Source organism: Artemia sp. Qi Xiang Cuo, chromosome 16 (assembly GCF_049724085.1).
Source record: "Artemia sp. Qi Xiang Cuo chromosome 16, ASM4972408v1, whole genome shotgun sequence".
In the NCBI taxonomy this organism is placed as follows: domain Eukaryota; kingdom Metazoa; phylum Arthropoda; class Branchiopoda; order Anostraca; family Artemiidae; genus Artemia; species Artemia sp. Qi Xiang Cuo.
The window spans coordinates 2,682,245-2,699,657 of record NC_142809.1 but is presented as its reverse complement, the minus strand read 5'-3'; positions in this window follow the sequence as shown (position 1 = coordinate 2,699,657).

The following is a 17,413-nucleotide window of genomic DNA, read 5'->3' as shown; positions in this document are numbered from 1 at the left end:
AAAAAAAAATCCACAAAACAATTTTTTCAAAAAAAAACTTAAGAGCTTCATTAAGCCAAAAATGGGCGGAAATAAAGTTGAGTTTAATGTTACTTATCAAAAGCTAGAAGCTTAAGAAAATTTGCCTCATTTTCAAAAAAGAGGGTAGAAAACCGTACAAAGTCAAGTGACCTACAAGAAAATCACACCATCAGATCCAGTATATCAGAAAAATTTTAATTTTTTGGCGGTGGGGCGAGGGGTAATTTTTTGCTGCAGGGAGATTTTCTAAGGGCATAATTTTTTATGGGGATAAAATTTCCTAAGAAATTCTCCAGGAGAAGTTTTACACTGGGAGGGAGGGGATTTCCTGGCATGATTTGAAAAACTGTCAGAAACTAAATAGAAAGACAAGTTTTTTTTTTTAACTGAAAGTAAAGAAGAAGAATTTAGACATTTTTGTCACAATTCTTTAAGAAAAACTGCTCATACACAAGGGCCGTTGAATATGAATGAGATGTATTTGTCAAGAACTTCAAGATTTAACGCAAAGAGGAAGGGTTGAGTAAGGAGCAGCCCCTGTCATATAAGGAATAATTTCTGTTTATTTTAAGTTTCAATCTTATATCTTAATTTCAGTTGAAAAAAAAACTTTTTTTATTGAATTCAATGTAGAAGTTATAACTAAAACAATATATAGGAATGTATCTATGATTTGTACATTATCTATGTGGTTTTTAGTCTCCTGATTTGATCCCATTTTATACAGAATAATATAACTGAAAGATATTGGTGTTACTTTTTCTACGTTCTTCCTTTTTGATGTTTTTTTTTTCGGAGAGTTTGGAAGTTCACCCTGTGGCTTTCAAATTTGGTGAAATATAAATGTAAAAAACTAGTTTCCAAAAAAGAGAAACTGATTGTTGGATTAGATTGAAGTGTTTATCGATGAGGGTACTAGTAAAATGCAAAGGAATTCTCCTAATTAAAGGTTTGGCCCATCAAAGAACTTGCGAAAGGATAGGACTTCCACCCATGCCTCCGTGAAATCATGGTTTTTTTCTTAATTATGCTGTTCAAATACTTTGTCATTTTGAATTTTAATTTTTGCCCCCCCCCCCCAACAAACACAAAGCAAATGATGAACAGGCGTAGCTGTTCCCTATGCCCATATTCGCAATAAAATTAGCACCTTTTCCGTAACCAAAGAAAATTATATCAACTCTTTTTTCAGCTTTTGACCCCTTCCGACTCATAATCGTCCAAGGATCGCTTTAAACTGATTTTGAATGAGCCGTGATTGTCCTAAAACAAAATAGTATATTTCATACATTGTATTTGAGCGTTTGTCTGAATCAAACAGTTCGTGGTAACGAACTGTAAATAAGGAGCGATGCGGCTCAATAATAGCCGAAACTCCAAAAAACGGAATTCTGATATCAATAGATGCATCAAAAGAATTGGCTTTTCATTTTAATTCCAAATATATAAGATTCTTTAAGTTTAGTGTTAAGCGTGAAATACTAAGAGCATCAGAAACTTTGCCTGATTTTCGAAAAAGGGGTGAAATATCCCATAAAAGTCAAGGAATCTTAATGAAAATCAAAACATCAGATTCAGGGTATCCAAGAACCTTGATGTAGAAGTTTCAAGCTTCCATCTACAAAAATGTGGAATTTAGTATTTTTGCCAGAAGAAAAATCACGGAGGCGTGTTTATTTGTTGTTTTTTTGTCTTTTTTTGTCCAGGGGTAATCAAATCGAACCAATAGTCCTAGAATATCGAAGAAGGACTCAATTGAACGAAAATAAAAGTTATAGTGCCCTTTTGAAGTGACCGAAAGATTGGAGGGCAACTGGCTCCCCTTCCATCAGCCTTTTTTCCTAAAAGTCATCCGATCAAAATTTTGAGATAGCCACATTGTTCAGCATGGTTGAAAAGCCCAGTAACTATGTCTTTCAGGATAATAGATCCTCCCCCCACACATCCCCTAGGGAAAGGTTTGTAAGTCAGGAAGTTTGCCCAATGTTTACGTTTAAAATTTCGTATTGGGAAGTATACAGACATTTACTTGGGAGGGGGGATCAATTTCTGCTGGAGGTTTTCTACGGGGATCATTTTCCGTTGGGAGGGAAGTTCCCGGGGGTGAACCTTCCAGGGGAAGTTTTACATTGGGAGAATTTGCCAAGATTCCAATACAAAATTTCTTTTTATTTGTCTTACTTTTTGTTTGCCGACTCAATTTTACCTGTGGAGATATTAAGGGGAATTTTCCGGGGTAATACTAACCGGGTTGGAAGCGTCTAGAATATCTTTTCGTAGGTGAAGGGATTTTCCACGAGAGAAATTACCTATGGGGGAGTTTTCCACAGGATAAATTCTCCAGGGAGAATTTTCTGCGAGAGCACCTTTCTACTAGGGGGTGAGGGTATTTGGGAGAAGAAATTTCCACGGAGGGGTATTCCTGGCATAATTAAAAAAAAAAATCACAAATTAGAGTCTTTCTCAAATAAAAGTGGGCTAAGAAAAAATTTTCAGCCGGGGTCATCCGCAAGAGATTTTCCAGGGCTAATTTTTACCTAGAATGGAATTGTCTGGGGGAATTTTCCTGGTGGGGGGGGGGGTATTTTATGTGGGAAAAGCTTTATATGGAGTGATTTTCCGTGAGGGGAAGGAATTTTCTATGGAGGGAGGAGCCATATTTCCTGGAATTGCATGAGGAGACAGCCCCCTCATAAACATAATAAATATTTTTGTGTTATACGATAAGATTTTCACAGTGGGAGGGTAGCTCCTGGAGGAAAACTTTCCAGAAGAAATTTTACACGGGGGTATACTTTGCCAAAATTAATATGCAAATTCCATTTTAATTGTTCATGTACGGTGAGCCAAATTTGAGCCTGCATTAGTTGAAAAACGTTCAGATATTAAATTAAAACAAAAGATTTTTTAACTGAAAGTAAGGAGCGACATTAAAACTTAAAACGAACAGAAATTATTCCATAATGGAACTATTCCCTATATGAAAGGGGCTGTTCCCTCCTCAGCGCCTCGCTCTTTACGCTAAAGCTTGACTCTTTCTCACAACTCTATTTTTTAAAATAATAAAGAATTTTAGCGTAAAGAGAAAGGCGTCGAGGAGGGGACAGCCCCTTTCACACACGGAATAATTTATGTTCGTTTTAAGTTTTAATGTCGCTCCTTACTTTCGGTTAAAAAAACTTGTTTTCTTTTATTTAATCAAGCTAATAGACTGTTTAATACAAGTTTATGGCAATAATGTGAACTGTATGAGATTAAAACAAAAGGAAAAAAAACATACGAGCCATTTTACCATCAAACTGCCTTTTACTTGAAGACGATCAATCAAAAAAGGGCTTTTTCTTCCAAATGTAAGTTAGGCTCTTACTGCAGAACGAAAATACAAAAAAAAAAAATTTCTCACAGCCCTATGAAGTGCCGTGACAAATATGGGTTTATCTAAATGGGAACCCAAGTGTAATAAGTGAAAACCTTTTTACTATCGTTATCGATAGTATGGGGTCAGAGGGCGCATAAAAAAGAAGCCGTAAAATCGTAAGTGAAATTAGTGCTTTATGCGCAACTAATGGGATTTCACAAATTCAACAGAAGTCAAAGGTAAACATAATTAAATCAGATCAACATCTTGGAATTATATAGGGTATGAACATTTCATTTTTGTGCTTTTGATTTTTACTTTTTATTCTATTGCGAAAGGGGGAACGAGGGCGTAACTTGCTATAGGGTTGGGGTAACTACCCCCATACCCCGATTTCCCCCTCTATATCCCAGTTCCTCCCAGCTCAAATTTAGCGTCTTAAAACATCTGGTCAACACTAATATAGGCTGACATAATTCAAGCATCCACAAAAACAAATCAGTTTTCTTTAGTTTGCATTTGCTTTTATGGTACTATATGGCTCATTTAACATTTTTGCTCTTATTTTCACTTAACTTGGGAAAATTGGTTCCAATTTTGCCCCCACCCCTCCAGAATTTTAACACAATTACGCCACTGAGGGTAAATTCAGAGGAAAAATTGGAACAGTAATTTCATTAAAATGAAATACGATACGGATAGTTCTAAAGAATATGCATGTAAGTGAGACCTCGTGTAACTAAGGTCCAAGCAACTCATCCCATGTAACTGAATCTTCGTGCATCTCACCGCAGTTGCAACTGAACCCCGTGGAGCTGAACTCCCGCATAACTGAAATCTCTCCTAACTGAACCCTCCTGGTAAGTTGCAAGTGCGCTGAGTTGCATGTGGGTCGTGAAACTGTACCCAATTTAACTGAATTCTCATGCAACTTAACCTCCATGTGATTCAACTCCATTTAGCTGAACGACCGTGTAACTGAACCCCATTTGACTTGACTTACATGCAACTCAACCCATTTGCAGCTCAGCACGACGGTTCAGTTGCACAGGGTTAAGTTACACGGAGTTCAGTTAGGCGATGGTTCAATTGCCTGGTGGTTCAGCTTCTTTACAGAGATTGGTGGAATAGCTTCTTTACAGAGATTGTCCATTACACTGCGCACGCTTTAATACATGGCAAAACCAAAGAAAAGAAGATAAAATACAATCCTAGACTTTCGTGTTAAAAACTTTGCTTTAATTCTTGCTGTTTATTTGTATGTTTATATTTGTGGCGAATTTCTTTTAGCCAAATTGATTATTCTTTAAACTTATGTTGGAAAGGAAAGCCATAGAGCCCCTCATTTTTTACCCGCTGCTGCTATGTCCTGCTCTGAGCCAGAAAAAGAACGCAAAAGCTGACTGGTTCTTTTGTATGCAATTCCAAACCAGTAAAAAGAACGAAGGTATTTGAGCAACAACAATTTTACTAGTAAACTCTCTATTACTCTATGGCGGAACTCTAGCAGATTGCTTTTTCAGAAAGGTGTTGTGGAATTACTATTATAATAGGAATACAGATACTAATCAGTTAGTTCTGTTACCACATTCATCCTCAAAGAAGTGAATACAGTCGGACTGGAATAGGCATTATTTTTGTCATTGACACTAAAATGGAACATTCGTAACAGTACTCTAGAAAAAGTAAAAGAGTCTAGAAACAAGTCTAGAAAAAGAGGAAGAAAGGGTTAGGAACCCAATCACCAGAGAAAACCAAAGGCAGAATAAGGTAACATTATTCATTAAAAAAAAAATCAGTTTTTAACATAAACAAAAATCTTTACAGAAATAACAAGACCAATCTTTGCCACAATTAAAAGTTAAATAGTAGGCTAACAATACAATATAGAGGACTTTGAGGGGTGAACAGTGCCATTCCTATTTTTGGTGGTTTCTGTTCGTTTTGAGTTTACATTTTTGTATAACTTTATTTTTGCTTGTGTCAGGTTTTAACTTCCACTACTGCTACTACAAACAATTCACTGCAGCACCAGGTCGCATGAGACCAAAGCGGATGCTCACGCTCCTTATCAACCTATCTATTGAAAGCTTCAATTTTTAGCCCTTCCCAAGAAGCTCCAGTTTACTTTAAATCTTTTCTTATGACCTTTTCCCACAAGCAATGACCTGCTTTTTTTGGCTCTAGACAGGCAGCCGACAAGAGTGATCTTTGGCAATCTGTCATCCTTCATCCACGAAGTGTGTTCTAGCCATTTCAACCTTTTCTTCATTATAGCCCTAGAAGGATAGAATCACTTTTTTCTTACTGTTTGTTGGTTAATATACGGTCAGTCAAAAGAGTGCCCGAAACTATCCGTAGATAATTCCTGTGGAAAACCTCTAACAAATTGTCGACCATGAAATCTAGAACAAACATAAATTAAAATAAATAATCTTGTCGAACATAAAGATAACAGATTCTTTTAAAGATGAGTATATTGATCCTAAAATTAAAATGAATGCTCAAAATCCTATTCACAAGCGCTAAAATTTTCCAAGTTTGTTAAAAGTCAGTTTCTGAGCCTAAATTTGGTATCTATATGCATTCTATGAAAATGCATATATATATATATCATAAAATTTATTTTATGAAAAATATTTTTTTTCTATTTATAATTTTATCAAAATGAAAAGAGAATAAAAGCTCAGTACAAAACAAAATTGCAATATTAAACAATTATGATAACCTTGCCTCCCCCAGGCCATTCAGCGTGTCCCCAGGTGGCGATAGGGGAACGCTCTACAGATATGTAGGGTACCTCCATAGAAGGAACGGACCAAGGGGGGGGGCCTTGTCCCTCGGGGTTCATAATAGATACTGGGGCACCCTCGCCCGGGGTCATAAATACAGGCGGAGGGGGAAGAAGGCCCCTCAAAATTACACTCAAAAGGGCCGACTGGTTTGTCCAGAAGTCCCATGAGTTACAAACATTCTCCCAGTAATGGGTTAAATTGCATGGTGACCCAGAACACCATCGCGGGAGGATCCTCTATAGGAGGACAACTGCAGCAGGGCGTAAGATCCAGGTCTATGGACAACGGCCTCTGCAAAGGGCTGCCTCCACCCTTTCGGGGTACTTACAAGACTGGGGACCTTGCGGTCAACTGTATTCCCACTTGAGGGGTGGCGCCCCTCGAGGAAATTATAGCCTAGTAAACGACACAGCATTTGCAAGGGATTCTGACTAATGAACAATTCTACTGGGCTTGCTATGTTTTGATGGGCGTCTTCGAGCTGAAAAACCTCTTCCTAGCTAATTTATCTATTATAGGCTGCCTCCCCGTAACAGCATAATATTTGTGGGCATGAATATATAATGAGTCGGAGATAATAGGCTTGAGACTGTATGTGCAGGATTTCGACTCTTGTTGATAGAAGAGCATCGCCAAGTGCTGAAAACCATGTTGTGACCAATATGGGCCCAGGATTGCACAAAGCCTCCATTCATGGAGGTCCCAGGGACTTCATGTTGTCCGGTTCTAAGCCGGCTTAAGCACTTCGGTGTAGACTTGAGAAGGTATGTGATCTCCGTCCTGCACTAGTATCCGGGATCATTGCTTTTCCTGAGGCGAAAATAATTTCAATGATTTAAAGAACATGAAAATTAAAACATGGAATGTTACGACATTAAAAAATGACTATCGTATCGACATTTTGACTGACGAATTCAGACGATTCGAACTGGATTTATTAGGAGTTTCAGAAACTCATATCCCAGGAGTAGGAAGCATGAAATTAGGTGATATAGAATTTGTTTACTCAGGCAGGAAGGATGGGGTACACAGACAGGGAGTAGGGCTCATGATGAACAAGGAAGCTGCTAAGTCTTGTTTAGGCTGGGAAGGTATTAACAATAGAATACTAGTTGCTCATTTTATGACTAAAAAGTTCAGGGTATCAGTTATAGTAGTATACTCCCCTGTAGAACCGACTGACTAGTGACTCAGATGAATTTTACTTACAGTTTCAGGAGCAAATATACAAGGTCCCAGGTAGAAATATGATGTTATTACTGGGATATTGTAACGCCCAGGTTGATAGAAATAGGGATAGATGGTATCCAAGCTAGGTAAATTTGGTGCAGGAAAAGAAAACAGTAATGGATACAGACTTTTGCAATTTTGTAGGTATAACAATTTAGTTATAACCAATACGGTGTTTGGTCATAAAATGGCTCATAAGTTAACATGGTATTCACATGATGGTAAGACAGCCAACCTTATTGATTACGTTATGGTAAACCGAAGACTTATAGTAAACCGAAGATAGTAAACCGAAGGATCAATACAAGATACTAGGGTACATAGGAGTGCCGTTATTGATGTTAAAAGTAAAGATCACCATCTAGTAGCGTCTAGGGATAATTTAAAGCTGAAATATCGGAGGCGTAATTACCACCCGGGAAGTTATGATGTTGGTGGACTCTAGGATGATAATTTGAGAGAAACTTTCCAGGAACAGTTGAATACTAATCTTTATAGTTTAAATTTTGACACTTTGGAAGATGGTTGGAATAATTTTAGAAAAATAATTTGTGAAGTTGCTGAAGGTGTATTGGGGAAGAAAGCTAGAACTGCAGCTAAGAATATTAGTGAAAAAGCTTTATGTTTAATAGAATGGCGAAAGGACTTGTACAAGAATTATCTGAGTGATGGATCATATGAAAACAAAAAGAATGTAAAGAAAGTGGAGAAAGCATTAAAATATGAAGTAAGGAGGTGTGAAGGGGAAGCTATCGATAAAATTACCGAGGATCTGGAAGATGCAGCTAGACGGCATAATAGTAAAATATTGTACTGGCACGTTAATAAATTGAGAGGGAATAGTCAATCCGTACCTGGCCCAATTAAAGATAGAAATGGAGCTGCAATTAGCGATAAGGAAAAAACTTAAGAGAGATGGGCCGAATGCTGTAAGAATTTGGTAAACCGAGAAACAGCTACAGGGTAAAATATAAAATGAACTGAAAAAGTTTGGAATACCTTGTACCTGCATGAAGATTTATTTTGCGAGGAGAAATTAAAGATAGTACCGAAAGGATTAGAAAATAATAAGAGTCTAGATGAATATAGGGTGGTAAATGAGTTTCTTAAATATGGTGGCGCTGAGGTTAGGTGAATACCTAACGATTTTAGGAAAACCTTAATTAAGCCACTTTATAAGAAAGGTGATAAAAGTGAGTGTGGTAATTATCGAGGCATTAGTCTGGTCTCTGTAGGTAGTAAATTACTTAGTCATCTGATACTTTTTCGACTGTAAGATGCTACAGACAAACTTTTAAGGGAAGAACACTGTTGTCTTAGAAAAGGCAAAGGATGTGCCGGCCAAATTTTCACTCTTAAGTTTATAATTTAGAAGTACCAGGGTTTTCAGACACCATTAGTCCTCAGTATTATAGATTGTGAGCAAGCGTTCGATTAAGCTGATAGAAGAGCTTTAGTAAAGTTTTTATCCTTGTATGGTATACCAGACAAATACATTAAAGTGATTAGTGCTATGTGCGAGTATAACACTGCTGCGGGTAAGGTAGGAAATGAGGTTAGTAGCTGGTTTTGTATTAAATCAGGAGTTGGCCAGGGTTATGTTCTATTCCCCTTTATATGGATTATTTTGATGGACTTTGTTTTAAGGAGCCCATGAAAGGAAATGGGAGACCACGGAATCAAATGGGGAGGAAAAAGTCTCCTGGACTTGGATTATGCTTATGATTTAAGCATCCTAGAGGAAAGTGTGAGCAAAATGAATGAAGTTTTAGAGGTTTTGTGAGTTCAGGGTGATAGAATGTGTTTGAAAATTAATGTTAGGAAGACTAAGTCACTAAGGCTAGGAATAAATTTTAGATGAAAAGGTGACGTTGGGTAATGACAAGATTGATCAAGTGGGCAGCTTCACTTACCTTGGTAGTATTATAAGTAAAGATGGTAGGAGTAGTGAAGATGTTAAAAGTAGAATAGCCAAGGCTCAGGGTGTTTTTTCACAGTTAAAAAAAAGTCTGGAAGAATAGGAAGATAAGTCTGCAAACCAAGATTAGAATATTAGAAGCTACAGTGACGACAGTGGTCAAATATGGCTCTGAAGCATGGAAGCTCCGAAAAGCGGATGAAGATTTGCTAGATGTTTTCCAGAGAAATTGCTTAAGGATTGTTCTGGGTAAACGGCTGACTGACCGTATTTCAAACAATAGGCTATACGAAAAATGTGGTTCAATACCGCTTTCTAGGGCCATAATAAAAGAAAGGTTTTGATGGCTAGGGCACGTTGTGCGGATGAAGGGTAACAGATTGCCGAAGATTGTTCTTTTTGGCCAACCGTCTAGGGCTAAACGGAAAGCAGGTCGTCCTCGTCTGGGGTGGGAGGACGTCATAAAGAAAGATTTAAAGGAAATGGGAACTTCGTGGGCGGGTGTAAAAAGGAAGGCTTTGAATAGATTGGGTGGAGAAGGGGCGTGCGTAGCTGTGTTGGCCTCAGGTGGCTTGGTGCTGCGGTGAGTTGTTAGTAGTAGTAGTAGTAGTAGTCTTAGAAATGTCCACCCTTCAAAACCGTACTTGATCACTGTCATCACTGTAGCTTCCAAATAGCCATGGTTCGCAGACTTATCTTTCACTTGCCTTTTATTCTTCATCTTAGTAGCTTCTGCTGTAGCTTCTAAATAGTCAGGGTTCGCATACTTATCTTTCACTTACCTTCCTATTCTTCATCTTAGTAGCCTCTGCTGTAGCTTCCAAATAGTCTGGGTTCGTATACTTATCTTTTACTTACCTTCCTATTCTTCATCTTAGTAGCTTCTGCTGTAGCTTCCAAATAGTCAGGGTTCGCATACTTTTCTTTCACTTACCTTCCTATTCTTCATCTTAGTAGCCTCTGCTGTAGCTTCTAAATAGTCAGGGTTCGCATACTTATCTTTCACTTACCTTCCTATTCTTCATCTTAGTAGCTTCTGCTGCAACTTCCAAATAGTCAGGGTTCACATACTTATCTTTCACTTACCTTCCTATTTTTCAACTTAGTAGCCTCTGCTGTAGCTTCTAAATAGGCAGCGTTCACATACTTATCTTTCACTTACCTTCCTATTCTTCATCTTAGTAGCTTCTGCTGTAACTTCCAAATAGTCAGGGTTCGCATACTTATCTTTGAATTACCTTCCTATTCTTCATCTTAGTAGCCTCTGCTGTAGCTTCCAAATAGTCAGGCTTTGCATACTTATCTTTCACTTACCTTCCTATTCTTCATCTTAGTAGCTTCTGCTGCAACTTCCAAATAGTCAGGGTTCTCATACTTATCTTTCACTTACCTTCCTATTTTTCAACTTAGTAGCCTCTGCTGTAGCTTCTAAATAGGCAGCGTTCACATACTTATCTTTCACTTACCTTCCTATTCTTCATCTTAGTAGCTTCTGCTGTAACTTCCAAATAGTCAGGGTTCGCATACTTATCTTTGAATTACCTTCCTATTCTTCATCTTAGTAGCCTCTGCTGTAGCTTCCAAATAGTCAGGCTTTGCATACTTATCTTTCACTTACCTTCCTATTCTTCATCTTAGTAGCTTCTGCTGCAACTTCCAAATAGTCAGGGTTCGCAGACTCATTTTTCCCTTACCTTCCTATTCTTCAAGACTTGCGTCAAAACACCCCGGGCCTTGGCTGCTCTACTTTTTCCTTTTTTTTTTTTAACCTTGCTCCTTACTTTTGTGAAAAATATTTTAAAATTGATGGTCAAACGGACGTTCATAATTGTTGTCTTTTATTTAACCGAAATCGTAAGAGAACACCAAAATTATTTAATTGGTACATCAAAATCTATTTGAGATTTGGCCCCTCCCCTCACAATTTATTTTATATTCGGGCCTAATTTATTGGTATACTGCCATAATGGTGTGAATAAAACGAAGTCCCTCCAATGTTGCCAAAATTCCAACATACTTAGCTGCATCGTAGCTGTTGCCTTTAAAGGTTGTACACGGAAGAATTTTTCGTCGAAATTTGTAATCAGAATTTGTTGTCAGACGTTTTTCCCATAGGACTCCTTGCACTTCATATAGGAGTTGTCGTATAACATATATTTGCTACAGGAATCTTCATGTAATACGTATTAGTAATCACTCTTCATAGTTTTATATTTGAAATTTTTTCTCCATCTGCAAACTCATTGTACATTGTACCACTTTCTCTAACATCGGCATCTCTCTCTCTATATCCGCCTGTTTTCTTCTATAGGAGTCGCCATGGTCATACGTAAAGTTTCTTCTGTTGGATTCATTGTGATTATGCGCATGTTTTCTGCTAAATGGGGAGTCATGATCATATGTATTTTGGACATTTTCACGCTTTCGCAATAATTCTCAAAAAGTGTTTGCTAAACTGTTCTGAAAGGATGTACAAGGAGGGATTTTGATCCTCCTGGTGTGATTCCTGCTTGTGATTCCTCCTCCTGCTTATCATCCCTTTGACAACACCTTAGCAAACAGCTTGTGGCAGCTATTTCAGAAGTGAATAAAAATCTCAGATCCGTTAATAGCTTGTAAATAAACTTTTTTGACATATGTGCATTCTAGAAAAGGCCGATGAAAGTTTTGTTTTTATTTACGATACTTATACTTTTATTAATCCTAGAAGAAAGTAAGTTCATGCAAAACGCAAGTTTTTGTAATGTGTAAAAAACTTTTGCAGCAAGTAGCGCGTTATCTGTGGCGATGCGTTGCGTGGTATAAAATTATTTCCAAGCAGTGAATCAGCAATGGAAATCAAATAAAAGAAATTAATTAAAACAAAGAAACGGAATTAATTTCAGTACTAAATAGAAATCAAACTGATTGAGGAAATTGTATCAGCCGTGTTTTTTTTTCTGTAATGATTTCTTCTATCCTGCTGCTAAATCTGACAACAAAAGAGTCAATAAAACGAATTCCTTTATTGTGGGGCTTCTGAATAGATTCAAAGTTATTTTGGAAAGTAATTAGACAAATACTACAGTGATAATTTACGTAGTGTGTGTCAATATTGCCTTGAAAATGTGCCTATGAATATAATGCGTATATGAATATATGACTATGAAAATACCTATGAATATAATACTTATCAATAGGGCCTATGAAAATAACACCCTAAATTAAGCGTGCAACATGAATACTGAGGGGGTACCAGCTCCCCTCTTATTGCAGCAATATTTTAAATGTGGTATAAAGAGTTTTCTTCGTTTCCTTACCAACACAGACGTAGAAAGACTGGGGAGAGGTTGTATCCCTCTCCTAAAGAACTGAAAAATTACAAGATGAAAAGTCACTTTTGGTCTTTCAGTCCCAATAAGAGAAAACTCTAAAAAAGGAATTTTTTGCGAAAAATTACTCAAAAGCAAATTTGAAACATAAAATAAATTGGAAAATAAATTAAACGGTTCGTGGTAGCAAACTTTATGTTAAGAGTGACTCATGCCAATGCTAAACCTGAACTCAAATAAACAGAATTTTGGTAACTACATGGGTTTCCAACAGTGAATGGGTTTTAAAAAATTAGAAGCCTATCAAAAGTTATTAGCGAAAGAAATGTTTTCAAGTTTCAGAAAACGGGGAAAACAACCCCAAAGGAGGAGGAGGTCTTGATAAAGGTTGCGTCAGCAAATTGAGCGTCTTTATGAGCCCCAAACCAGAGATTTCAAGCCCTTCTTTACAAAAAACACAAAATTTTGCTCTTTTTTCCGAGAAAGATGGTTCTGTATATGAATTTATTTGCTTTTTTCATTAGCGATCGTGTCGAGCCAGTGACTGTAAGATATCGAGAGAGAGAGGTTGTTCGGATAAAAATCACAAACTCTAGCGTCAATTTTGACATCCAACAATGATCAGAGAACAAGTTTATGTCTAGTTTTTAGCCCCGGGACCGATCAAAGGCATAGTTTTCATTATGTGAAATTTTGATGTTTTTTTTTAATTTAATCTCAAAAGTCTAGTTTCTAAGGAGGTCACAAACGCATTGTCAAGGATATCCAAGAAAAATTATACGTTTTATAAAAAATACTTTTCTATTCAGCTCAGCATTTCAACATTGAATACTGTTGTAGGAATATATTGGCTGGTGTGAAAGCAAATACGTTTTTGATGCGCCAAATATGCAACTCAAACGCATGCACAACAGTGATGTGACTCCGGGGCATAACGTAATGACATCAATATATCCACTTTTTGTGGTTTTTAATAAATGCTGAATTTAAACATAAATTTATGGTAGTGGAACAAATTACTAAAATATTGTAATATTTTCCAGCTTCAAAAATATCACTTTTTATGAGAATAAGGGCATGAACAACAGAAGCATTTATCTTCGTCAACTAATTTGTATGTCACCCACTGTTATGGAAAATGGCAAATTGACCAGCTGGTCGAATTTCCCAGGCGGAACGCTGTTATCTAAAAGCACAAAAAAAAAACACTTTCACACTAAATTGAATTAAAATTATTGACTTATTCTAACGCTGTCTTATCCAAACATAAGTTTTTAATAGAGAAGCCTTTTTTTATTTCCGATTTGAATAAAACCACTTTTACAACCTGGAACTGAATAATGTCACTTCATTTAGCAACATATTTTACGCAAAGCAATGGTACTGTCATCAGCAAAAGCAACGAGAGTGTCCACATCCTGAGACGATGGATTTTTTTTAGCATAGAAAGAATCAAGATGATATAGGCGACAGCATAGTTTAGGTTTTTGATTCGTAACCACAATTATAAGGTGATTAACGTAAATCAGAAGCAGAAATGGCCCAAGAATAGACCTTGAAATAACACTAATCTCAACTTCCGATGAAAAGCGGGAAACGAAGTCTAGGGAGATAGTTTTGACTGACAAACAGGAATTAAACCAAGCGTAAGTGTGTCCTCTTGCACCATTGTGTGATAAGTTCTACAGCAGAATCTCATGAGTTAAAGAGTCAAAAGCCTTACGAACATCTAGGAATATAGCTGCAGGAATCAAACCAGAGTCAAGCGCGGTGTGGAGAAAATTTAAAAGAGTTACACACGCATCCTCGTTAGAATGTTTCGCTTGGACGTCAAACGGAAGTTAATGAAAAAATATGCTAGTCTCCAGAAAATTTAGTAGACGGGGAAGCACGAAATTTTCAAGACATATGCTAAGAACAGACAGCACAGATGTAGGACGATAATTAGCTGGATAATTTTTAGGTTTACATTTATACAGAACAGTTACTCTCGCTCGCTTAAGAGTACTGGGGAAAATCCCATTTTCAAAATAAAGATTTATAAGCTTTGTCAATGGAGAAATCATTGAAGGAAGAAAGAATTTAACTACCATAGTTGGAATACAGACAGGGCAAGACGATGAAGAACCTCTCAAGCAGTTTAGAATCCTGGCTACTTCAATAATAGAAGCAGGATAAAACACTATTAATTTGAGACAATGTAGACCAAGATAAGATTTGTAATCTGGTTGTGACTGTGAAGACCTGACTGAAGAAGCAGTGGTTTTCCCAATATTGCCAAAATAAGATGTAAATGCTTCTTGAACAGATGAAATACCCTCAACAACCACATCACCAACTACAAGACTTGGAGGGATAGAAGGAGCCTGAGAAGAACGTTTGAGGATGGAATTGATCACTTGCCATGCTTTTTGAATATCTTTCTCACACTCCGAGAACTTTTTGGAATAATAAAGGAATTTAGCCTTTTGGCATAAAGAATTGAAAACATTCCTGCAGAGTTTAAATTGCTGATGACGTGCAGTACTCAGATGGCTTTGCTCACTTAAAAGCTTTCCAAAGATTATTTTTTCTTCTCCAACTATTTAGAACACCAGGGGTCATCCGTAGTTTAAGATGAATGGATATTTTTGACCTTGAAGTAGAGGGAGACAGAGCACATACGTCAAAAATAGACTCCTCTACTGATTCATAAAATGACTCATAATTTGAACAAAAATCATTATCCTCACCAAAAATATTCCATGTTTTCTCAGCTAAATGAGATCTAAGACGCATCAATTCATTCAAACCAAACCTAAAAGAAGCTGAAGCAGATGCTTGAGTGTCCCTATTCATTGTTTTTTCAAGGATAAAATTGGAAAATACAGGAAAATGGTCTGAAATATCACTCACTACAACATATTTTTGGAACAAATTAAGAGACAAGAAAGGGTTATTAATTAAAAACACTGGTGCATCAATTGCACGTGTCGGAGTACAGATTCTTGATAAAACACCAGCAGCAAATATATTTGATAAAAACTCTACTTTAGAAAGAGACATCTTGCCAGTTAAATTCCAATTAAAGTATCCTATTATTATAGTTTCAACAGGACATCTGTCTATTAATGACAAGACCTCATCAAGGACCTGAAGAAAAGAATGGACTGATCCACTGGGAGATCAATAAACATCATCAATTATCAAAACCTTATTTTTTTAATTAATTTCAAAAAACCGGGATTCAATAATCCCTTCATCATTCCTTGACAGATCACTTAGAACAGTATAGGGGAAAATGTCGGAAATATACGAGGCATGTTTTTTAAGTAAGTACCGTTTTGGAATTAAAAAAAGACGTGCAAAGATATTGCAATAATTTTATTTTTACATGAAAGCCTGTACCTTAATCTACTTTTCTAATTAATTTATGTGAATATTGAGGCACTTGTCATAACGTGGCACCAGTTTTTCAATACCCTCCTTATCAAATCCTGCCGCCTGATTTGTATCACAACTGTTTTGAGTTCGTTATCGTCTTGAACGCGCTGACCACCCAGGTGTTTCTTCAAGTGCAGGAAAAAATGGTAGTCGCTGGGCACCAGATCAGGGCTGTATGGTGGATGATCCAGAGTTTCCCATTGAAAAGGTTTGATGAGCTCTTTGGTCCGATTAGCCATATGTGGACGGGCATTGTCATGCGGCAAAACGACACCCTTACTCAACTTGCCACGTCTTTTGTTCTGGATTGCACGACTTCAATGTCTCACAATAAGACGCTGCATTGATTGTCTCATTACGAGGCAGAAAATCCACTAGCAATACTCCTTTTTTTGTCCCAAATTACTGTGCACATGATTTTCCGGGCAGAAATTGTTTGCTCAAACTTCACTTTTTTGGGTGATGATGAATGTCACCATTCCATGGATTGTTGTTTTGATTCTGGTGTGACGAAGGCCACCCATGTCACTCATAATGTTTTGTCCGTAAATTTCTCAGATCTCACAATGAAGATCGATCAGTTTTACGCCTTTAGCGCTAAGAAATCGTATAACAGCCCGTACTTCACAATCGGCGGGATTCACGATTGTCGGAGGCATCTTAAACACTCAGTAAACAACGTATACAATGAAAAATCAGACTGTAATGGCTTCAGTGCGTAGGCAAGAGATGTAGGTAACCAGCGCGCATATGCAGAACGCCCACCGTAGCGCTGCGGCGGCGGAATCACACAACGGTACTTACTCAAAAAACATGCCTCGTACATTACTAATCCACCCTTTGCCATCCTTCTGCAATTTAGTCGCTCCATTTTGTAACCGGGTATATCTAAAAGAATTTCATTGCTAAAATTCAGAAAAGGTTCACATAATCCGATAACATTGGGTCGATCGCAAAACACTATCTCCTTCAACTGATAAATCCATGAGCATAAATCCTGAATAATGAGCTGAGGGACCGAAAAATGATTACCTCGTCTAGTAGCTCACTTTAAATCAGAAATATACCTACTATTAATTGATTGGGAAATATTTAGGGAATTTCTTTTAAATTGACCAATAGAATTATTAATTCAAAACATCTAAGGGGTTTCTTTGTAATTGAAGTAAACGCCCATCAAGGGAGTAAAAATCCCCAGAGCCTGAGTTAGAAAAATTCATATAACTTACGGAGATTATGTATCAAACCTGCATTGCAAAACACACAGAATAAAACAAATAAAAAATAACAAAGAGGCTATAAATAAAAACAAAAAATAAAAATAAGTAAATAAAGCACAACAATCATACTAATACTG